The sequence below is a fragment of the Pelophylax lessonae genome (genome assembly GCF_965119305.1).
Source record: "Pelophylax lessonae genome assembly, chromosome: 8".
NCBI lineage: Eukaryota > Metazoa > Chordata > Amphibia > Anura > Ranidae > Pelophylax > Pelophylax lessonae.
Window position 1 is genome coordinate 109106369 of NC_138775.1, and position 26117 is coordinate 109132485.

At 43.7% G+C, this 26117-nt stretch overlaps 1 protein-coding gene across 4 annotated transcripts in view; it reads right to left on the bottom strand.

Moving 5' to 3' along the window:
* Positions 1-26117, bottom strand: part of TNRC6B (trinucleotide repeat containing adaptor 6B) — a 754281-nt gene that overhangs the window by 701510 nt on the left and 26654 nt on the right. Inside the window, exon 1 of one of the 4 annotated variants that reach the window (XM_082265792.1) lies at positions 16952-17164. The exons of the other annotated variants lie outside the window; for them this stretch is intronic. The gene's annotated coding sequence lies outside the window, so the exon portion shown is untranslated. Of the gene's footprint in view, positions 1-16951; positions 17165-26117 lie in introns of those variants that run through there. 4 annotated transcript variants of the gene reach the window in all.

Genomic DNA, 26117 nt, shown 5'->3' on the forward strand with positions numbered 1-26117 from the left:
CAAAGCTGTTTATTTTAAATTTCAGCTTTTTCCTGAAATTTCTGCCCTAAAATGTAGGTGTGTGTTATACGCCGGCGCGTGTTATACGCCGATAAATACGGTAATTTGATTTTTCAAGCAAAAAGTGTCAGAAAAGGCCTGGTCTTAAAGTGGATAATGGCTTAAGGTGCTCCTTGGATGTTGCGCCTCTCTATGTGGCCAGGTTGTGAAAGTCTTGCATATGTGGTATCGGTATACTTAGAAAAAATAGCAGTATAAATTCTGGGGTGTAGTTGGAAGTATACAGAGAAGATATTCTGCATAGAATACAGAATGAAAGTAGGTTATGATGTCAGCTGAAAGTAAATGGGGGCACTAGTAAGAGTGTGATCATAGATGTTTATTGATTAGTAGTACAAAGCGTATCAATATACAACCGTGCAATAATTGAATAGTGTAACCAGTAGAGACGACATGAAACAAGACAAACATTACATGTGAACAGATAATAACAAAACCGGCCGGTGCATCATGGAAATAATATCAAGAGGTATAATGAATATATTCAACCATGAATGGTAAAGTATTATATTCTTGATATACTCCTAGGGCGGTGTGGATCCTGTTTGATGGTGGCTGAGTTGGTGCACAAGTGTGCCGTGTGGTCGATCCAGGAATTGGACAATGTTCTCAGTCATGCATCAGGGAGGTGGGAGGGGGTTTTGGGCAAGAGAGGGGGGGGGGGGCACGGGTGGATGGTGGTTGCTGCGGTAGGAGAGGTTGTTTGCAGTAAAAAACTGCCAGATGGCCGTATAGACCGATCGTACGATGTGTGTCAATGAGTCGTGGGGATTTAGGGCAGAGATGTAACAGGAATGCCTGTTTCTCTGACGGCAAGGATGCCGTTTCTTCACCCCTCCTGAGGTGTAATAAACAAGGTCTTGAAGTGTCTCTCCTGTAGCCGTATGGGAGATGGATGGATGGATGTCTGCTGTGTGGTATCTGCTGTAAATGGGGGACTTGTGCAGAGCCCGATAGGACTAATGTAGCAACTGGAATCACTTGTGGGATCATTTAAAGTACTTGTGAGTACTGTGCCTGTTGCGTGTGTCTATGGCTCTGATACCTGTATAGCTATTGCTTCACCCCCGGGTGTAGGACAGTACCTTTTGGTTGGGATAGCACGCTGGTTTATCCTTTGGATAGGAGTGACATCCTTGTGGCCGTTGCTTCCGATCTTCCTTGCGCTGTTGTTTGGGGCTTGTGCTCTCCGCGGGATCCGCCGCTTGTGATGGAGGTATGCATAGTGCGCCACCGGGCTGGTGACGACAACGCGTTTCGCTTAGGGGTGCATAGCTTCGTCTGGACGTAGGGAGTCCGTCAGCTGATCACTTATGTATCGTCTTATCAGCTGTTCGGGCTTAGGGTTGATTGGTGCTGGAGGGAGTTTCTATTGAGGATTACATCATCAGTGGGTGTGCTCCAGGGGCCGGGCTGGGGAGACCGTAGGTGGAGTTCAGAGATTATTCTTTGCAGCCAATTTGACTTGGCCGCGTATGGTCGCAAACAGAGCAAAAAATCTCAGCGATATCCTAACAAGATCCGAATTTACAAAAAACCCTGATAGCACATGGCTCTCAGAAACACCCAGAAGCAAGGGCATGTTTCCATGTGGACGATGCCAGATCTGTCCATATGTGGACAGAACAGACAAATTCTACAATGCCACATGCGACAGAGAATTTAAGATACGCAACCTCATAGACTGCTCATCCACCAAAATCATTTATATGATAACATGCCCCTGCAATAAAAACTATATCGGGAAAACAAAAACGCCAACTGAAAACCCGAATCGGAGAACACATGCCAGAAATAAGGGAGAAAAATCCTGATAAACCCCTAGCCAGACACTTCACACAGCATCATGCCGGAAACATAAAAGGTACAAAAATCAAAGGCATCTATGAATTAAAACTCTCTCCCAGGCGAGGTGACTTCAACAGCATCCTACTACAGAAAGAAAAATGGTAGATCTACAACCTCAATAGTCTCATCCCCACAGGCCTTAACACCGAAATTAACTTCCAGGTCTTTCTAGAACAATAAATACACATACTGTACAAAATACTTACTGCTACTTACCAGTCATACCAAACTTTCAAACAAAACAGGATAACTCCCATACACATACCCCCCTTCAAAAAACCTTATAAGATGCATTATCGAAAACATAAGATTTCAACGGCCCCGTTGTGCTTTACAAAACAACTGTCACCCCCTAATGACATAGGTAATCTTACACTGATATCTATACCTACATTCAAACGTATATGTAACCAGCACGTTTGTCTATGTTACCTGTTGTCAACTCACTAAATGTACCAACTGTAATAAGCATCTCAACAAATTCCGGGTTGAATCCCATATGGACATACACCCCGAATGCATCTTTATATTCTTATTTTTATTTTAACCCATGACCACTTTGCAACACATGTCAAAATATTGTCTAAATCAGCAGTTCATGAATATAATCACATTTAAATATGCATATGCCATTACTATATATTATGAGTATAAGCTGCCTGCAATGCCATAGCATACTATATACCACTGCTGTATCGATATCCACACCAACTATGTACTCCAAATACTTATTGAAAGACATTCAATCCCTGTTTGCGACCATACACGGCCAATTCAAATTGGCTGCAAAGAATAATCTCTGAACTCCACCTACGGTCTCCCCAGCCCGGCCCCTGGAGCACACCCACTGATGATGTAATCCTCAAATGGAAACTCCATCCAGCACCAATCAACCCTAAGCCCGAACAGCTGATAAGATGATACATAAGGGATCAGCTGACGGACTCCCTACGTCCAGACGAAGCTACGCACCCCTAAGCGAAACGCGTTGACGTCACCAGCCCGGCGGCGCACTCTGCATACCTCCATCACAAGCGGCGGATCCCGCGGAGAGCACAAGCCACAAACAACAGCACAAGGAAGATCGGAAGCAACGGCCACAAGGATGTCACTCCTATCCAAAGGATAAACCAGCGTGGTATCCCAACCAAAAGGTACTGTCCTACACCCGGGGGTGAAGCAATAGCTATACAGCTATCAGAGCCATAGACACACGCAACAGGCACAGTACTCACAAGTACTTTACATTATCCCACAAGTGATTCCAGTTGCTACATTAGTCCTATCAGGCTCTGCACAAGTCCCCCATTTACAGCAGATACCACACAGCAGACATCCATCCATCCATCTCCCATGCGGCTACAGGAGAGACACTTCAAGACCTTGTTTATTACACCTCAGGAGGGGTGAAGAAACGGCATCCCCGCCGTCAGAGAAACAGGCATTCCTGTTACATCTCTGCCCTAAATCCCCACGACTCATTGACACACATCGTACGATCGGTCTATACGGCCATCCGGCAGTTTTTTACTGCAAACAACCTCTCCTACCGCAGCAACCACCATTCACCCATGGCCCCCCCCTCTCTTGCCCAAAACCCCCTGTCACCTCCCTGATGCATGACTGAGAACATTGTCCAATTCCTGGATCGACCACACGGCACACTTGTGCACCAACTCAGCCACCATCAAACAGGATCCACACCGCCCTAGGAGTATATCAAGAATAAAATACTTTACCATTCATGGTTGAATATATTCATTATACCTCAATATTATTTCCATGATGCACCGGCCGGTTTTGTTGTTATCTGTTCACATGTAATGTTTGTCTTGTTTCATGTCGTCTCTACTGGTTACACTATTCAATTATTGCACGGTTGTATATTGATACGCTTTGTGCTACTATTCAATAAATATCTATGATCACACTCTTACTAGTGCCCCCATTTACTTTCAGCTGACATCATAACCTACTTTCATTCTGTATTCTATGCAGAATATCTTCTCTGTATGCTAGTTTTTGGTTTAGTCGGCAACCTACATACCTGTACACCGGGGCATGTTCATAGACCCCCAACCTTTTTTACGCCGAACAACCACTTTTTATGAAGTTGGAAGTATGCTTATGCAGGGTGTGAGAAATAATTTGAGAAAATAATTTTCTAAAGAATTGTGGGAAAAAATTACAACTTCAAAAGTGTACTAAATACATTGGACGGTCTACTTTTTAAAAAGCGGTCATTTGGGAAATATCTGTACTGTCTAGGTATGTTAGGCCATCAGTACATCAGGTGTGATCAATTTTTAATGATTTGTATGACCAAATAATATACACGGATTTGGGTTATTTTTTTTATCAAAGAAATGTAGCAGTTTTTTTGGACAAAATTTAATAATTTAGCAATTTTGTAATTTTGGACAAAATTTATGAAGAAAAATTTACAAAATTTTATACCAGAAGAATGTATTTTTTGTCCAAATTTTTAGTCTTTTTCATTTGTAGCGCAAAAAATAAAAAGTTCAGTGGTGATTAAATACCACCAAAAGAAAGCTCTATTTGTGTTAAAAAAAAAAAGATAAGTTTATTTTGGGTACAGTGTTGCATTACTGAGTTCTCATTCAAAACGTGATAGCACTGAAAGCTGAAAATAGGCCTGGGCAGGAAGGGGGGTGAAATTGCCCAGTATTGAGATGGTTAATAAAAGGACACTTACCTATCCAGGCAACCAGAGCTGTCTTCAATCAAGCCAGTTCTTCGCTGGTCTTTGGGTTCCCAAATGTTTACAGTGGTGAGCTAGCTGTGACTTCTTGTTGCTTCCCACTGTTTATTCGCAAGCAGCACTGCTCGCTGTGAATAGTCCCGCAGCCCTCTGGGACATGTCCCAGAAGGCTGCGGACAAAGAGGGAGGCCTGCATTTCTGCTGGCCATCACTATAGGAGTAGGCACAACTGCAGTTATAGCCACAATCTTCTGGGTCCTGTAACTGCTGACTTTCTCTCTAAGGTGAAGATCCTCTAATTCTGGGACAGCAATTTAGAGAAAACTAACCAGAGTGGACCTGTTCCAAAACAGGCAAGGTCTAAGATAATACAAACAGTGGTAAAACTGTTTATTGGACAGTATGTGCAGGAGAGGTGTGTAATGGGTATGGCAACCAGTACAGGCAGGTGGATCACTTGATACGGACATTAGATTAGCTAGATTAACCTTTTTGCTGCTAGTCCCATATGGCGTACGGACCTACAGAACCACTACCAGCTGGCCAGGTTTGTACAAACCTGACATTCCATCTCCTGATACAAGCTCAGTCACTTTAGTGACCAGTATTTTACTTCTTTAACAGGGTGGGGAGTTTAGTCTAACTTTGGCAGGCTAGAGACAAGATGCTGTAAAGAACAAAAAAAAATAAAAAAATGCAATGCGAAGTAACAGCAATTGTACAGTAATCGTTCAGGTTTTTCAAATCATACCACAATGCTAAAACCACTACAACCATAAATGCCCCATGGCATTCAAAGTATGGTATTTATTATGCAGAGAAAATATTTGGTTCTCAAACCACGATGCCTATACATTTTAAATAGGAGCTGCTTTACATCTCTAACAACTACATGTTCTTAAAAGCAGAAATATTTTCAGGACAAACACTACACTCTAGGGTTGCATTGATACCAAGCATTTGCCGGTGTATCGGTACTCGTGCAAATGCTCCCAACACTAGAAAGCGATACCTTCAGGTTCGGTTCATTCAGCTGTCAGCAGGATTCCCCCACTGACAGCTGAAATGTAAATAAAAAAAATGCCAACAATTAATGGGTTGTTAAGGAGCAGGGCGCTGTGTCCTTAATAACCAATGAGATTTAAGTTGTCAGCCACATTCTCCTCCCCGCCAGCTGTCACACCTGCCCACTGCCGCCTCCTTTCCTTCCCGCAGCGGTTCCCTCTGCCGGGTGTCTTCCCCTCTCCCACCAGCTGCAGAGGTTTCTCCTACCAGCTTTGTCATCTAGCACGGCGACTTCGGGTTATCAGCAGCGGCTGCGGGCAACTCTCCTCTAGCTGCGCTCTGATTTTTCCCAGTAGTTCCATCTGTTCCTTTTCTCCCTGGCCAGGAGCTTGTTGTTGAGCCATTCATCCGGGATTGTCTCCACACATAGTAACATGGACATGTGAGTAAACGATCTCAATTCCATTTGATAATAAAGTGAACTACTTCTATCAGCTGGAACTTTATTTAGCTTTTCTCCTTTGCCTAGTTTTTCCCCCATGTTTGGCATGGTATATTACAGTGGTATATTGGGCTCTTTATGTAGAGACTGCAATTTATCTCAACTCAAGACATCTGTACTTAAAGGATTTTGCACTACAAGGACTGTTAGATATATGTTTAATTCACCAACAATCAATTTACAGTAAGGGGATAAAAGTATTTGATCCTCTGCCGATTTTGTACATTTGCCAAATGACAAAGAAATAAATCAGTCTATAATTTTAATGGTAGGTTTATTTTAAAAATGAGACAAAACAACAAAATCCCAGAAAATCAAAAAAACAAACAAAAAAAAAAGCTGACAACAGTTGGTGCGATTATTCTCAAATGGAAGAAACACGAAATAACTGTCAATCTCCTTCGGTCTGATGCTTCATGCAAGATCTCACCTCGTGGAGTTTCAATGATCGTGAGAAATCAGCAAAGAACTACACAGGATCATCTGGTCAATGATCGCAAGGCAGCAGGGACCATATTCACTAAGAAAACAATTGGCAACACACTACGCCGTGAAGGACTCAAATCCTGCAGCCCCCACAAAGTCCCCCTGCTCAAGAAAGCACATGTCTGAATGATTTAGAGGAGAACTGGGTGAAAGTGTTGTGGTCAGATAAGACCAAAATTTAGCTCTTTGGCATCAACTCATGTTTGGATGAGGGGGAATGCTGCCTATGACCCCAAGAACACAATCCCCCTCCCCGTCAAACACGGAGCTGGAAACATTATGCTTTGGGGGTGTTTTTCTGCTAAAGGGAAAGGGCAACTTTGCCGCAAAAAAAACAATGGATGTACCGTGCCATGTACCGTGAAATATTCTGGGACAAGAACCTCCTTCCCTCAGCCAGGGAAATAAAAATGGGTCGTGGATGGGTATTCCAGCAAGACCATGATGCAAAACACACGGCCAAAGCAACAAAGTAGTGGCTCAAGAAGATGCACATTAGGGTCCTGGAGTGGCCTAGCCTTAACCCCATAGAAAATATGTGTAGGTCGCTGAAGGTTTGAGTCACCAAACATCAGTTCTCCACCGCAATCTTCTGGGACACCTCACAGATTCCAGAATATTGCCTGGCCATTCAGGACATGCAGCACGACTCGCGCATGTGCAGTGCGCACCCGGCTGGGAAGCCGACGCCAGGAAGAGCCAAGGGAGAGAACCGGGGCTTCAGACGACCGCATCGCTGGGTCGTAGGAAAGGTGAGTGTGCGTTAAAAGTCAGCAGATATACTTTTTGTAGCTGCTGACTTTTAATAAACACAGAAAACGACTGGAAGTCTGCTTTAATGACTTGGAGAGGATCTGCAAAGAGGAGTGAGACAAAATCCCTCATGAGATGTGTGCAAACCTTGGTGGCCATTTACAAGAAATGTCTGACCGAGTCATGTTTTGCAAAGGGGTCAAATACTTATTTCACTCAATAAAATACAAATCAATTCATAGCATTTTTTTTTTTTAAATACGTTTTTCTGGATTTTTTTGTTCTTCTGTCTCTCACTGTTAAAATAAATCTACCATTAACCGGTTGCAGACCGCCGCAAGTACATATACTGCGGCAGTCAGCCCTGGCCAGGCAAAGTGACGTACCGGTACGTCACTAGCCTGCCACTTGCTTGTGAGCCAATAGCGAGCGAGCACCCGCGGAGGCGCGCGCCCGCCCCGGTTCGTTCCCTGGGAAGTCCTTGCGTGTGACTGGCGGACCCGATTTCCGCCGGTCACTCGCGATCGTCCGCCGTGAAGGGAGAAAGGCAGGCGGCTGATGTAAACAAGCCACCTGTCATTCTCCCCTGTGTAGGAATGGTGATCATACGGTTCTACTATGTAGGACGTTGATCACTGTTCCTACACCAGTAGCCATGTCCAATAACAGTAAGAAGCACGCCCCTAGGGACACACTTAACCCCTCCTTCCCCAATAAAGTTAACCCCTTCCCTGCCAGTGTCATTTTGCAGTAACAGTGCATATGTATAGCACTGATTACTGCAGTAATGTCACTGGTAACCCCAAAAGTGTCAAAAATGTCAATCAAGGGTCCGATCTGTCCACCGCAATGTCGCAAAAAAAAAATCGCAGATCGCCGCCATTACGCGTTAAAAAAAAAAAAAAAATGACAGAAATCTTTCCCTTAGTTAGTAAACGCAATAACTTTTGCGCAAACCAATCAAAATACTCTTTTTGCGATTTTTTTTTACCAAACATATGTAGCAGAAAACAAATTGGCCAAAAATGTTAAAAAATTTGATTTTTACATTTTTTTTTGGGGGGGGGGGGGAATTTCATATAAAAATATTGTTATTTTTGCAAAATTGATGCTTTTTTTTTAATTTATAGCGCAAAAAGTAAAAATCGCACAGGTGATCAAATACCACCAAAAGAAAGCTCTGTTTGTGGGGAAAAAATTGACATCAAATTCGTTTAGGTACAGCATCGCACGACCGCGCAATTGTCCGTTAAAGTCACACCATGCCGAACAGCAAAAAAGGCCCTGGTCAGGAAGGGGGTAAAATCTTCCGGGGCTTAAGTGGTTAAAATTATAAACTGATCATTTCTTTGTCAGTGAGCAAAAGTACAAAATCAGTAGGGGATCAAATACTTTTTTACCCTCACTGTATGTCCACTTCTGCGTGCGGACGGGGGCACTTTGAATAATTTTTATTTATTTTTACACTGTCCCTTTAATTCTTTTTTTTAAATCACCCTTATTCCTATTACAAGAAATGTAAACATCCCTTGTAATAGCAATAAGGCATGACAGATCCTCTTTATGGAGACCCCAAATTTCTCCTCTACCTTGGAAAGTATGAATAAAAAAAAAAAAAAAAAAAAAAAAAAAAAAAAAACACACCACCATTGATCTCTGCTTTTGGTGAGCCGGATGAGATCTCCAGCACACCAATTGCACAGGAGAGCCCGTAGAGGCACCTTTGGGCAATGGAATCAGCCACAAGGATGGCTTTAACAAGAGAGGGAATCAATGACTGAAAACAGATACCAGAATGATGCCTGGCTACAGTGTCATGATGTCCTACGGTCAGGAAATGGTTAAATAATGCTTGCCAGATGCCTCCCTTGTGTTCACTTTCTATTGTAAGCTCGCAGGAGCAGGGCAAAACAGTCTCAATACATCTCTCTGGAAAAACGGACGATCATCCATTTTTTTCAGTTTACATCTGCTTCAGATAACATCTGTTTTTTGAAACAGATCAAAGCCCTATTTTTCTTCCATTAAAAGAATGGGACAAAAAAAAAAAAAAAAAAACATGTAAAAAAAAAAAAAAAAAAACATGATGAAAAACTTCATCTGTTTCTTTGAAAAAACGTGACTGCATGGATGAAATGAACATCCGCATGTGTGAAAGGGGCCTTAAAGTGTTACTAAACCCAGATCCTGCATTCACTATATCTGGTCTCCTACAGTAAACAGAGCATAGAAAGGAAATTACTTTAGTAAATATAAACTGATAAAATACCTTATACAAAAAATTGGCAGAACCCCAGCTCTGCCTTTCATAAGGCGGACTTCTATCTCCGCCCACTGTTTGAGGGATTGGTCACAACACGGGAGGAGGCGGGAGCGTGTGCTGCGCTCCTGCCCTCTATGGGAATTCCAGCTTAATTCTGCAAACATGAAAACGAGGCTTGGCTTTCAGTCCGTCGGCCATTTTGGACATGCGCAATCGGCCGTTTTATGGATGATAGCGCCCCATGCTTATGTGTGGTTCCTAGGCAACAACAATTAGTCCTGGTGCCTCTCAATACTCAGCTGATGTATTCAGCTGACACCTATCCCCCAAATTATACAGGCTATATAACCTAGAGATCTATGTATGTCCTGAGTGTAGCTGCCACAGGACATGCATGGATGGTGAATCTTTCCTGAAAGAGGTACAAGAGAAAGTGTGTCTTCCCTCTCCCTCTCCCGCTTTACTGTCCCCAATTTATAGGGACCTTTGCGAACCTCTGTTGATCCTTCCACTATATATACATTTTAGGGTGCATCAGCGCAGGAGAGATATCTTTTCGTTGCATCTTTATATCCCTTTGGATATGATGCTCATAAATGAGCACCTATGGCAGGTTGACCCTAATGCAGGTACAATATATGATGTACTGCTTAATATATTTTCTTTGATGCGGCCACATATGACTATGATGTAAACCTTTTCTGCTCCTTCAGGTGGTCCCTAGATTACTACATACTTTTTGATCTCATATATATCCGTTTAAAAGCCCCCCCTCTTCCCTTGAATACAAAAGATTCAGGGTGGCCGTCGTGCAAAAAATATACTATTCAGGAATTCATCTGGTTTGATATCCATAATGGCTCTCCTGGTGGATCTGTGAATATAGCCCCATACATGTTCTCAAATGACAAATATTTAATTCCACAATTCATTTGAACACAGCAAGAAATGTTTGTGTGTGTTGTGTAATTGTTCTATGGTTTTAACATGTTTTTTTTTCATATTTAACAGAAAGACTGATCTACAGCCTGGTCTTGATAAAGCTAAGGTCTGCGAAACCCGTCGACCCTTTGGCTGCATCAACTTTCTGTTGCTGGAACTGGGTCACCTTATGGTAATCAAGTGGGGGATATAGGATCATCCCTGTCTCCCCACCAGGAGCAAGTGTCCTTTATTCCAGTTCCTTTTCCAATGTCCTGTTCCACTGGTTTTATATTGTGTACACTGTGATGTTCTTGTTATATGTTCATTGTGGAAGTAGTTTATATGTGGAGATATGTGCTTTGTTCACTTTTTTTTTTTTTAAACACGTTTTTGGATGATAAAATTATATATTTATTTACGATTTTAGTTTCTTTATCGTGCCAATAAAGTCCGCCTTATGAAAGGCAGAGCTGGGGTTCTGCCACTTTTTTGTATACAACTGGATGTGGAGAACTATTTGATATCTGATAAAATACCTTTTCTCATCAGCTGTATATAACAATTAGAGCAATCTTGTAACTTGTATCAGTGAGTGCAGATACTTTGTTGGAGGAGTTTTCATTTCTCCCACGATTGTGCTATCAGGCTTCAAGACCCTTAATTCTCTGTCTGAACATGTCTCGACAGTGCTGATTGGCCCTGTGCCGATTACATGTAGCCTCCCAAGAAAAAAATAAATAAATCATCCATCAATCAAGATGTGACATCCCACCCACTGTGTTCTTTTTTAGTTGCTGGGCATGGAGGAGGAGGGGCTGGGTTGTCATTTAGGATCTGTATACATGCTCACATGTGTGATGTTCATACCATGTGACCTGAATAGCTCAGCTGAAACCAGGAAGTGGTCTCTGAGCAATAGAGACCAAACTGAGCATGTTCAGCTTAACTACACTTGCTGTGTTTATCTGGACTTGTCGTGACGTCACGAGGAGGCCAAGTGAAACGCAAACCAGAAGGCACACGTTTTACCGCAATCCACTCTAGCCTACCCGCATTTGTGATGGTCACCTATTCGGCTACCGATTGGTTTTAAAGGATTTTAATGCCTATACCATTTTATCTGTGATATCCTGGATGGTAAATAAAATTTAATTTTCTTGAAAATACTACACCATCTGGAGTCTGTTTGCTTCCTTTGCATGCCCACATTGGTGATAAGGAGACCTAGGAGATCTGCAGACACAAGCCTGAGCAACCGTATCAGATCCACTACAGTGAAACCCAGTGGGGGAGACCACACAAGCGGTATATGGTCGTGCTGCTATATGGCAGTCAAGACCCACCTTATCTGGTGAGTGACCCAACCATTTTCACGAGTGGAGCACGTGTCGCGGATGGAAGTCAGCTCATTCACAAGCTGAAGGGGGAAGAGCACTTTTTCCAACACTTTGCACTTTAGCATATCAGACAGCTTTTTCATTTATTGGACATTTGTTGTTTCTGCCAACATAGACTTTTTGCATATTCACTTTTATGCACAAGCACTTTGGTATATTCTGATTGCACTATTGCACTTGATATTTTGATATTACGCCATTAGTTCTTTTGCATATTCACTATATAAGCATCAAGCACTTTAGTAGGTTATTGCACTGTTCACTACATGAACCTGAATAAATTTGTTGCATTTATGCTTATTAATATTGATTTAAACATGCACTGATAGCACTTATTCACTTTAAGTAAAAATACTGAGGCAAGCGCTGAGGCTGGTTTCTCTTACAGAGGTCAATTTATCAATTCACTAACCCACTCTTCAGCTGCTGCAAATCTCATGAACAATATAAATATGAATACAGTAATATCTAGGCCATTTACACCCAGTGGCACAAGGGTTATACCCCTAAACAAGGTATAATATATTGACAGTAGTATAGACTACAGATTTTTTTTAATTTCTTTGGAGGGTGCATGTGATCAGCACAGGGCCAATAAAGCATTGCCTGGATAGAGGGTCGGGGGTCCTGCATCCTGATAGGACAGTCAGCGCAGAATGAAAACTCCTCCTGCAAACTTTAACCAGACACTCATAGAACTCCCAAGGAGTTCCGAGTGTCTGGTTAAAGTTTGCAGGAGGAGTTTTCATTCTGCATGGACTGTCCTATCAGGATGGAGGACCCCCAAGCCTCTATCTGGACAGTGCTTTATTGGCCCTGTGGCAATCACATGCACCCCCCAAGAAAAGAAAAAGAAAAGAAAAGAAAAGAAAAAAAAAAACGCACTAGCAATACATACCAAACTGAGCATGTGCAGCCTGTCCCCTGTGTTTTTAGGAAATATATTGGGGACAGTAGAAGGAGAAGAGGATCCGAGAAGACTGGATCAAACAACCTTTTTACACAATGCAGAGGATTAACCCCCTTTGGTTCCACAGTGAGTATACCAAGCATGCTTTACTGCACATACAGACTGATTTTACAGATGTGGGTTTAGTAACACTTTAAATTGTTCAATACTGCTAGAACATTTGACGAAATATGACAAATAATGATGTGGTTTTTGGGCTTAGCCATGGACCCTCCACACTGAGACTATATATTCTCAATGTACTTGTGTGTGCTTCCTCTAGGACGGTGATCAAAAGGGAAGAAAATATCATCAACACGCCAAGGATTCCTCGAAAGGGTCCAAAGTAGTGATCGACCGATATCGTTTTTTTAATGCCGATACCGATATTTTGGTCATCGGATATCTGCCGATACTTTTGGACATTCAATTTTTTTTTTTTTGGTACTCCTTGTGGAGTACCTAAAAGAACCCAAACCCCTCCTCGGCACTGAAAAGCATTCAAAACACAAAGTATGGCTGTTTTGAATGCGGTCAGTTTTTTTAATTCGGCGCTGAGTACCCGGAAGTGATTTCATAACATCACTTCCGGGTTTTTTACACGGAGACCGATCAGAGCGGAATGCGGCTTTGATAGGGTCTTCTCTTCGGTGGCATCGGTGGAGGTAGGATGCCCGGGTCTCCCGTTAGGACGGAAGACCCGGGCGAGCCGCGGAAGGCGGCGGGACGGGGAGGGATGTCCCCTCCCACTCCTTGTAATTACAGCCAAGCGGCTTATCAGCCGCATCAGTTGTCATTACAAGTCAGCCGACCATCGGCTATGGACACCGGAACATGCACTTTCCCTAAATATCGGCAATATCGGTAAATCCAAACGCCGATACAGATATATTGGAGAAAGTGCATATCAGCCTCCGATATATCAGTGTTGCCGATAATCGGTCGATCTCTAGTCCAAAGCTTTAATTTTCGTGGTTACATCATAAACAAAGAGCAACGTTTCAGAGCCATACGCAGGGCCCCTTTCCCAGGCAATTGACATTTATTCCTATATGGCTGATCAAGAAACAAACAAAAGCATATTTCACTGTGCAGCACACAAAGTGTTACTAAACCCAGGACCCTGCATTCACTATATCTGGTCTCCCAGAGTACACAGAACATGGAAAATAAATTGTTTTAGTAAATATTAACTGCTAAATACCTTTTCTCAACAGCAGTATATAGCAGTCTTGTGCCTTCTATGAGTGTCTGGTTAAAGCTTGTAGGAGGAGTTTTCATTCTCCCCTGATTGTCCTTTGAGGCTGCAGGACCCCTGACCCTCTTTTTGCCTTCCTCTGGATCAACTGCGGGTATAGGATTGTGTATATGGGATTGTATGGTTGGGTTTTCAATACGTTTTTTTTTTTTGGTTGAACCAGATGGACTTGTGTCTTTTTTCAACCTGACTAACTATAACTATGTAGACAGTGCTGATTGGCCTGGTGCTATCACATGCACCCTCCCAAGAAAAATAAAAAAGTTTAGCAATTCACACCAAACTGAGCATGTGCAGCTTGTCCCCATGGCTCTGTTCTTCTATCAGCAGAAAGATTGCGAACAGTGGAAAAAAGGGTGGATCAGAGAAGACCGGATGAAACAGCCTTTTTACACAATGTAGAAGAATAACCCCTTAGGATCCACACCGAGTAGAACCAGCATGCTTCACTACATATACAGACTAATTTTACTGTTGTAGATTTAGTAACACTTTAATAACCCACAACTGTGGAGCAACACAAACATTGCGTCTCACACTATAAACCAAATCACTAAAAGGATATAAATAAATGACAACGCTCCCAATTAAAAGGATGAGTTCACCTTTGGGAACATGTTACAGGTTCCACCCATTTTTAGAGAGGCATATGTTACATGTTCCCACTCCTGCAGACTCTGGTGTGACAGCAGTACGGATAGAAGTTCTCTGTACTAGCTGTCACTTTTTAAAAAAAAAATTCACTGCTGTGCAGGACTCCACCCACACGGCTGCGTCATTCATTCACAGAGTTCTGTGAATAAATCAACTACAAGTACAGGCGTCCTTTGCGGTGTCGCTTGCAGTTCTCAAAGAACTACTACGGCTCTGCTGAGTGCTATGGTAGTACATTGATTCTTCCTGTCAGGTGTGAAAATGCCTGCCCGTACTATATAAGGGCAGACAGGTTACACTGACATGATGATCTAATGATTGCTGGTGCAATGCTTTCCAGGCTCCGTTATATGCCAAAAAAAAAAAAGGATCTTGCTATTCACCGACTGGATTGTGAAGCACAAGCTTCATACTTGTGTGTACTAAGACATTTTGCTCAGTACAAGTGCTGAGGAAGAACTCAGATGTGAAACCACATCCCAAGTATCCATTCTGATACTCCCTTACCAATATTTCTGCACACATCACAAAGCATAAAGAAAAATCAAATTTAACGTGCCTGATAAATGTGGTACTTCTCTATTGGTCTGCCATGCTCCTGGTCCTTTTTTTTTTTTAAAGGACAATGTAGGTTAATTTGGCACTTTATCTTTTCATCATTTCTGCAATCAAACTGCTCATGCAAATCATCAAAACAGATCTGACCGAATAGTTATGAACACATGTGCATTTACATTAATCGTTTTTAAACACATGAACCATTAATAAACAGCTTCATGCCCTGTAAGCATATTGTGTCAGTTTGACAAGCTTGATTACACTGGAAGGTATATTCCACAGTGTCATGAGATGTACTTTAGCGACTTCTCTAAACATGAATCAACACAGTTTACAAATCATAATGGACCGATTAAAGACCTTTATATATGAATCTGCATTTACTACTTATCAATACAACTTGGTGTCACACACGCACGCAAACGCTCCATTTAGAGCCAAATACAACCCCCTTCCACACTACATAATACACAAATCGTCAGATCGGCGGCCATATAATTATGCAATAACAGCAATGTGAGCAGATAACAGTCAACAGGACAATCCATTTGCTACTGCTATGACTGCCCTCAGACTGAAAAAAAAAAAAACAGCAATATGAAAACAATTGTATTTATGAATGATTAATACTGCCCCTTTTGCAAAAGTTTTGCACATGCGTAATGGGAGAAATAGGATCAACCTCCTAGAAAGGGAGGGGTTAAAGTACAAGCTCAGAAGAGAGATGTAATCCTATGTGACACTTTGCTCTCAAACAATAATTAACACCTTTTCCAAGCACAAAAGCACAGAGCCATTTAGTCTTTAAAAATAAAACCAAGAGTAGCTGTAGATCACAAACACTGCAGATGCCAGCAGTCTATATACATACACACTACGCATTCAGGGGGAAAAAAATGCCCCCAACCCCCACAACTTTCACCCTCTCCCTCCTCCTCCCTTTCTTCCTTCTCTCCTGTTAGGCCTTCAGAGGCTTTGAAAATGAATATACGCTTATATTCAAGGAAGATTCATTGGTACAATTTTCAGTTATGGAATGCTTTGGAATAAAATGTCTTTTGTTTTGCAGCAGACAAGTGCCTGCATGACACCGAAAAAGAAAACCCGCAAAAACCTTCACAATAACTATAGGACTAAAATTTGTAAACTGAATATATGAAAAGGCACAAAATATTGCACAAAAAAACCACATGGGATTTGTGTAAAGGCAGTACATCAAAATCAAGAAAACATACTGCAGCAGCGAGGGGTAATATGAAAAAAGCAAATCAAAAAAGCCTCCGTTCCAAATACATTTTTGCTTACAGTTAATTACAGTAACAAAGCACAGTTTTTCTTAAGCAAGACTAAAGTCAGATATACACTGCAGCATTCCTACTGGAGGCTTCCCCTCGAAGGGATCTTGCAATATAAACAATGTGTACAATGACAACAAAAACAGAAATGCAGATGGCAAACAAGATATCCAGAGCAGTAAAACCATGCTTAATCACACACACACACACACACACACCCCCCAACCCAAAGCAATTACTGGAAATACAGCATAGACATATTGCAAACAGTACTAACCTTATAAAGTGCAACTGTGCTATAATCCAGCAGTTTGAGGCATACAAGGTAAATCCAATACAAAAAAAATAAGGAATACACTAAATAAAAACAGATGTCAATTCAAAAACAATAATAAAAATAAATTCCAAACACACGTTTGTTTGTTTTTTTCTTTAAAGGTAAATGTGCATAAACCAGAGACTGGCAGCCATTTTGCATTGATCGTTCTCTCTACACTCTCTCCTCCTCCTCCCTCTAGCTCTCTCTCTCTCTCTCTCTCTCTCTGAAGGAAGCAGCTTTTTTGTGACCTTCAAATAGAGGCAGGTCATGTGACCAGGGCTAGACTTGTCAATCAGGACAGCTAGTGAAAAGAGGACGGCCTACCAGACTTAAAGCGACAGAAGCCAGATTATCACTGTTGCTGAGAAGCAGCAGCTGAATTTCTGCACTGGCATTTATTTCTATGCTCTCGATTTAGGGCTGTTTTTTTTTTTTAATCATTACAGCAACACACGGGACGTGGCATTTAAAAGGTGACCTATGCAAGCACTTTTAATGCATTCATTTTCTCTATTTGAATGCACATTTTTCGAGTATACATTAATATACCCTTTTACACTTGTGCGACTTGTCATGCGATTTGGGACTGCAAAATCACATGGCAAGTCGTTCGACATTATTTCCAATGAGCCCCATTCATATCTGTGCGACTTGAAATCGCACCGACTTCAAAGTAGTCTCTGCACTACTTTTGGCATGATTTTTATGCGTTTTGAGGAAAAGACATTATAAGCCCACTCTAACTCGCATCAAAGTCGCGTGTCAAAATCGCGGTAAAATCGTGCGACTTTGAAGTCGCACAAGTGTGAAAGGGGTCTTAACAGGTGCAGAAAATAGAGAATATAAAGAAGAACAGAGTGCAGAAACTTGTGTCCTGTACCCCAATAAACAGATCTTACTAAAATGGAACAAGCACAAAAAAGGATCTCTGGACCTTGAGGCTCGGTTCACACTGATGCGATGCGGGAAGGCTGCGAATTCGCAGCCTGTTCCCGCATCGCACACGCACCCCCGGCAGTTCACACTGCCATATGCGATCCGCTGGGGGTGTCAATGTAATCTTAACGACACCCCCAGTTTGATCGCATATCGCAGTGCGATCGTGCAGTTCGCACAGGATCGGATCGCACAAGTGTGAACCGCTGTGCGATCCGATCCTGATGCGGCAGCAAAAATGCCTCCTGTGCGTGTTTGCTGCGGGTGCGATGCGAATTTAGCCATACAAACTGTATGGCTAAACTCGCACCGCACAGCTGATCGCATGTCATGTCGGAGCAGTGCGCTCCGACATGACGTGCGAACCCCGCACACGCAGTAGTGTGAACCGGGGCTTAGGCACAAATGTCCTGCAGCTGTCCAAACTAAACAGTATTGGGAAGGCACAGCAATCACTAAACACAAAAAATAAAGATCCACTCTAAAATAATTAAATAGTAGGAAAAAAAAAAAAAGGCTGCTTTCTCAGTTGCCCAAAGGTTCATCTCCAGGATTACTGTAACTGGCGTTAGTGAGATCCACAAGGCAGCAAAGTGCAGTGGAACAGGAGCACGGAGGCGGTGTGTCCTTTGCTCATGGGCAATCTCAAGTGAACTGTCTCAGTACTCTGCTGCCTTGCAGATCTAACCAATGCCAGCTCCGATAATCCAGGACAGTGCACAGCTTGGACCCCTGCCACGGGTCACGACTGGAGGGCTCATCTGTCTGGATCTAGGAGATTACCTTGAAGCACTGAGAAGTGCGACATGATTATCCAATGGGTTTTACATATAAAAAACTGGATTTTTGTACTTACAGTAATCCTTTTCTCTGAAGTTCATTGACAGACGCGGCTTCATATCTTCTTAGCCATTGGGTTATGCTCCTCCCATCAGGAAAAGGACACTAGGCAGGAAAAAGCTTTCACTACGCCAATGGGGCTGTCCCTGCAGGCATAACCCCACACACTCTGCTACAGCCCTCATTTTCGTTGCAAGCAGTTTTACAGTGCCTTGCAAACGTACTCACCCCCTTGGCATTTTTCGTGTTTTGTTGTCTAACAGCCTGGAATTACCATGGATTGTTTGAGGATTTGCATCATTTAATTTACAGAACATGTCCACCCATTTTTTTTTGTAAAGCAAACAACAAATAGGACAAAATAACAGAAAAAGTCAATGTGCATAACTTTTCACCCCCCTAAAGTCAATACTTTGTAGAGCCACATTTTGCACCAATCACAGCAATCTTTAAATCTGACCTATTGGATTGAGGTCTGGGCTTTGACTAGGCCATTCCAACACATTTACATGTTTCCCCTTAAACCACTCAAGTGTTGCTTTTGCAGTGTGTTTGGGGTCATTGTCCTGCTGGAAGGTGAACCTCCATCCTAGCCTCAAATCACGCACAGAGTGGTACAGGTTTTGCTCAACAATATCCCTGTATTTAGCACCATCCATCTTTCTCTCAACTCGGACCAGTTTCCCAGTCCTGACTGCTGAAAAACATCCCCACAGCATGGGGATGGTGTTCTTTGGATGATATGATGTGTTGGGTTTGCGACAGACAGTGTTTTCTTTGATGGCCGAAAGTTCAATTTTATAGGGATGCACCGAATGTTCGTCGGCCGAAAATAGAGAATATAGCACTTTCGGTGTTCGGCCGAATAAGTCAAAAGGCCGAATAATTTTGTGCCGAACAATGTCAGCTTCCGCCCGGACCGCTCCCCTTCCTCATTGCGGCTCCCTTCTCACACGCCGCCGGTGTCCTGTCCGGCCGCGAGTAGGGGGTGTGACGTCACGCGCGTCCCCGCCCCCTGCTCCTGACTGCGGCTCCTTCACACTAGGTCCAGCGAGCGTGACACTATGTGCACGCCCCGCCCCCCTGTTCGCGGCTTTTGGCTCCGACCTGGCTGCAGTTCAGGTATGTGGAGCGGAGCACATTTGGGGGAGAATACGGTAGCTGAACAAGCATTAGTGTGCAGACTGCCATATGTTGTTGCCACTTGCCATGCTCATTACATTAGAGTGCCCTATAAAGTGCCCCTAAAAAAAAAAAAAAAAAAAAAAAAGTGCCCAACAGAGTGCTCCCTTGACATAAAATGTGGCCATCAGCGTGCCCCTTATTTTATGCTAAGGGACATGCTGATGAGCATATTTTATGTTAAGGGGCACTCTGATGAGCATATTTTATGTTAAGGGGCACTCTGATGGGCATATTTTATGTTAAGGGGCACGCTAATTGGGCATATTTTATGTTAAGAGCAACGCTGATTTAAATGTTTTGTTTTGCCCATCAGAGTGCCCCCTAACATAAAATGTGCCCATCAGCGTGCCCCCTAACATAAAATGTGCCCATCAGAGTGCCCCCTAACATAAAATGTGCCCATCAGCGTGCCCCTTATTTTATGCTAAGGGACATGCTGATGAGCATATTTTATGTTAAGGGGCACTCTGATGGGCATATTTTATGTTAAGGGGCACGCTAATGGGCATATTTTATGTTAAAAAATGCGAAACACCGCGTTCGGTATTCGGCCTTCGGCCAAGCATTTCATTATTATTCGGCTTCGGCCAAGAATTTCATTTAGGTGCATCCCTACAATTTTAGTCTCATCAGACTAGAGCACCTTACTCCATACATTTTGGGAGTCTCCCACATGCCTTTTCGCAAACTCAAAACGTGCCATTTTGTTTTTTACTGAAAGTAATGGCTTTCTTCTGGCCACTCTGCCATCGTCCTATGTACAGACACTCCAGTCTCTGCTATGGAACTCTGCAGCTCCTCCAGGGTTACCTTAGGTCTCTGTGCTGCCTCTCTAATTAACCACTTAAGCCCCGGAGGATTTGGCTGCTGAAAGACCAGGGGGTATTTTGCAATTCGGCACTGCGTGACTTTAACGGACAATTGTGCGGTCGTGCGAGGCTGTACCTAAAACGAATTTGACGTCCTTTTTTTCCACACAGAGCTTTCTTTTGGTGGTATTTGATCACCTGTGCGATTTTTTGATCATGCGCTATAAACAAAAAAAGAGCGTCAATTTAGCAAAAATAATATTTTTCACATTTTTTTTATATGAAATTCCCCAAAAAAAATGTAAAAATCAAAATTTTTTAACATTTTCGGCCAATTTGTTTTATGCTACTTATGTTTGGTTAAAAAAAAAGAAAAAAAAAAAAATCGCAAAAAGCGTATTTTGATTGGTTTGCGCAAAAGTTATCGCGTTTACTAACAAAGGGAAAGATTTCTGTCATTTTTGGTGGGTTTTTTTTTTTAACGCGTAATGGCGACGATCTGCGATTTTTTTTTGCGGTACTGCGACGGACAGATCGGACCCTTGACTGACATTTTTGACACTTTTGGGGTTACCAGTGACATTTCTACAGTAATCAGTGCTATACATATGCACGGTTACTGTAAAATTACACTGGCAGTGAAGAGGTTAACTTTATTAAGGGAGGGAGGGGCTGTGTGTGTCCCTAGGGGCGTGATTCTAACTGTGATTGGCTGTGGCTTGAGCTGTAGGAACAATGATCAACGGTCCTACATAGTAGAACCGTATGATCATTGTTTCTACACAGGGGAGAATGACAGGCGGCTTGTTTACACTAGCTGCCTGCCTTTCTCCCTCTCCCCCGACGATCGCTGAGTGACCGGCGGACATCGGGTCCGCCGGTCACACGCGGGGGGGGGGGGGTTACGTGACCGCGGCGCGCGCTCGCTCCCCAGAGCCTCACAGGCTAGTGACGTACTGATACGTCACTCTGCCTGTGAGGGGCTGACCGCCGCAGTATATGTACTTGCGGCGGTCGGCAAGTGGTTAATGCCCTCCTTCCCCGGTCCGTGGTCCGTGAGTTTTAGTGGGCGGCCTTCTCTTGGCAGGTTTGCTGTTGTGTCAATGTTCCATTTGGTTATGACAGATTTGATGGTGCTCCTGGGGATCATTAGAGATTTGGATATTTTTTTTTTTATAACCTAACCCTGACGTGTACTTAACAACATTGTCCCTTATTTGTTTGGAGAGTTCCTTGTTCTTCATGGCAGTGTTTGTTTAGTGGTGCCTCTTGCGTAGGTGTTGCAGCCTCTGGGGTCTTTCAAAAAAGATGTGTACATGTAATGACAGATCATGCGTCACTTTGATTGCACACAGGTGGACATCATTTCACAAATTATGTGACTTCTGAAGGTAATTGGTTGCTCCAGAGCTTTTTATGGGCTTCATAAAGGGGGGAATACATACGCACATGCCAATTTTCTGTTTTCTATTTCTAAAAAATAGTTTTATGTATATATTTTTCTCATTTCACTTCACCAACTGAGACTATTGTGTTCTGATCCATCACATAAAATTAAGATTAACAAAACAATGAAGTTAAGGCTGTAATGTAACAAAATAGGTAACAAGTCAAGGGGGGTGAACACTTTTGCAAGGCACTGTAGAAGACAACAACTCATTCCACTCATAACTAGAGGAGCGGGTGCTGCATCTGTCAATGAGCTTCAGAGAAAAGGAATTCACGGTAAATACAAAAATCTAGTTCTCCAACCTAACCCTTCAGTGAATAAGCCTGAACCACCGTCTGCCTGATCCATCTGGATATGGTCACAGCAGACGCAGCCAATCCTTTTGGAGGTTCTTCGGTAAGGACAAAGTCTGATTTCCTGAAAGATTCAGTAGCCGCCAGGTAAACGAAGTGCCCAAACCACATCCAAAGAATGCAAAGCAACTTCCTTGGGATGCTTGGGTTTAAGACAGAGTGAAGGCAGCAAAATGTCTTCATTCAAATGGAAATCCGAAACCACCTTAGGAAGAAACTACTGATTTGGTTAAAGTACCATTTTATCTCTGTGGACCACCAGATAAGGTGAACGTCAAGACAATGCCGCCAGTTCAGACACCCTGTGGGCAGAAGTGATGGCCACCAAAAAGGAAACCTTCTGAGATAATGTAAGCAGGGGAATCTCCCTAATGTTCTCAAAAGGAGGTTTTTGAAGAACCGATAACACCAAATTCAGATCCCATGGAGGTAACGGGGATAGTCTGAGGTGCCAAATGACATACCCCCCTGAATAAAAGTGCGAATCAAGGCATGCGCAGCTAAAGGACATTAGAAAAACACAACCAAAAGACAACACTTGTCCTCTGATAGTACCCAAAGCCAAACGCTGTTCAACCCCTTTTTGAAGAAAAGTCAAAACCCTAGGTACCAAAAACAAGCGAGGGTGCACTTTCAACAATTCACACCATGAAATGTACGATTTCCACGTACGATTGAAGATCTTCCTGGTAGTAGACTTCCTGGCCTTCAACAGTGTAGGAATCACAGAGTCAGAAAGACCTCTATTCTTCAAAACCTGGCTTTCAACAGCCCCGCCATTAAAGCCAGTGACTGTAAAGCCGAATGGAAGATCGGCCCTCGAGACAGCAGATCTTCCCTGAGAGGAAGTCTCCATGGAGCATCGGTGACCAACCTTCCCATGTCTGTAATTCAGTCATGTCCAAAGTCTGGCCCGTGGGCCAGTTGCGGCCCCTCCTTTAGTTTTATACGGCCCCCTGAGACACTGCTGACTTTTGTCAATGAATTTCTCACTGAGACTCCTCATATCCCCACCCCAATGCCGATGCCCCCCGCTCGGCTCTATCTGCCCGGCGCCACTCACGACTGCGCAGGAGTGCAGAATGAATTTGAAAATTGCATGCCTTCTCGCCTTCACCGCACACAGCCACCTGTTGGAGCCGACCGAGGATCTTGTGGCGGTGACCGAGGAGATGTCGCTTCTACAATCCTAGTGTGTGTGTGTGTGTGTGTGTGTGTGTGTGTGTGTGTGTGTGTGTGTGTGTGTGTGTGTGTGTGTATGTATGTATGTATGTATGGAGCTGACCAAGGAGGTGTCACTTCTACAATCCTACTGCCTGTTTCTGTAAGCGTGATTTTATTCATAAAGTACTGATGCTTATTATTTCCTATATATTTACATATAGACAGCAGAGGCAACGATATCTCCCGGATGTTTTCAAAGAGAGAACGCTGTAACATGGACAGTACCAAGTTCAAGTCCCATGGAGGTAATGGCGCCCTCCGGGGAGGGGCCAAATGTCGCACACCTTGAATGAAGGTGCGAATTAAGAAATGAGACGCCACAGGGCGTTGAAAAACAACAGCCAGTGCAGATACCTGGCCAGGCGCTGGTCCACACCAGACTGGAGGAAAGCCAACACTCTCGTCACCGAGTATGAGCGAGGATAAAACCCCCTGGACTCACACCAGGCAAAATAAGCTTTCCAGGTACGGTAAAAATTTTACCAAACGAGGCTTTTCTAGCCTTGATTAAGGTAGAAATGACCTCTGGGGAGAGACCCCCGTCTCTCAGGACCTTTCAACAGCCAGGCCGTTAAAGCCAGCGACTTTAAAGCAGGATGGAAGATCGGTCCCTGATAGGGATGCACCGAAATTTCGGCCACCGAAATGATCGGCCGAAAATGGGCCTATCCCATTTCGGCCGATAATGGGTTAAAAATGCCGAAATTAGCAGGTTTAAAAAGTCCCGCCTCTGGCCGGCCGCCCGCCTCTCAATGATGTCCCTAATACTATGATCTGTTCATGAATGAAGTGACACACCGGGCGGGAGGAGCAGCCGCTAATACGGTAGCTGTAACTATGTGAGCTTCACTTCCCTGTCAGCGGGGGACGATGTGCATGAATGAACTGACCTGACACCAGGCGGGAGGGCGGGGGGAGCAGCCGCTAATAGCTATAACTATGTGAGCCTTCACTTCCCTGTCATACGGGTATCTCCTCTGACAGGGAAGTGAAGGCTCACATAGTTATAGCTATTAGCGGCCGCTCCCCCCGCCCGGTCTCAGGTCAGTTCATTCATGCTCATCGTCCCCCGCTGACAGGGAAGTGAAGCTCACATAGTTACAGCTACCGTATTAGCGGCCGCTCGCTCGCCCGCCATGTCACTTCATTCATACACAGATCGTAGTAGTAGTGACATCACCGGGAGGCCAGCCAGAGGCGCGTCTGAATGAAGGGCACCGGAGGAGCACTCAGCAGAGTGAGACTACAGTAAGGAGATTGAATCGGTGGGGGGGGGGGGGGGGGGGGTTAGCTGAGGCAGCCTACCAATGGTATTAGTATTATGCAGCATGAGGGGGTTAATTTATTGTCACTGCTGGTCACTGATGCATTAGTGACCGACAAGTGGCAGTTAATTAACCCCTCTGTGCTGCATTAGTGCAACCAGTGTTACTTAACACTGATACTGGTTGCACTAATGCAGCACAAAGGGGTTAATTAACTGCCACTGGTCGGTCACTAATAGATGAGTGACCAGCAGTGGCAATACATTAACCCCCGCATGCTGAATAGAAATACCATTGGTAATTAAATTAACCACTTGCCAACCCATCACAGTACATATACTGTGACAGGGTGGCAGCGACAGGTGTACGTCGCTGCCTGTTTTTGGTGTATGCCCCTCTTCTATTTTTAAATTATTTGGGGGGAAAAAGTCATTTTCGGTTTTCGGCCAAGGGCATCCTGCATTTTCGGTTTCAGTCCAAAATTTTCATTTCGGTGCATCCCTAGTCTCTGAGACAGTATATCTTCTCGCATTGGCAGCCGCCAAGTAGGTGCGACTGCCAGGTGAACAATGTCCGCGTACCAGGACCGACGTGGCCAGTCCGGTGCCACCAGAATCACCCAGGTCGGTTCCGAGGCCAACCTGCGAAGGAACCTGGATAACAACTGAATCGGAGGTAAGGCATACATCAGACGATACTGATGCCAAGGGGCCACCAGCCCATCTGAGGCGTCCGCCAGAGGATCGCACGTTCTTGCCACAAACCTTTCCACCTTTTGGTTTAGCCGAGACGCAAACAGATCCACGTCTGGGAAATCCCCACTTCGCACACAGCATTTGGAAGACCTCCGGGTGTAGGGATCATTCCCCCTGATCCAGGGTCTTGCGGCTCAGATAATCTGCCTACCAATTCTCCACACCAGGAATGTGAACTGCCGAAATCGCCGGGACATGAGTCTCGGCCCAAGACAGAATGTCGGATACCTCCCGGGCCCTCCTGGTGCCCCCTTGGTGGTTGATGTAAGCCACCGCGGTAGCATTGTCTGTCTGTACCCGTACAGGA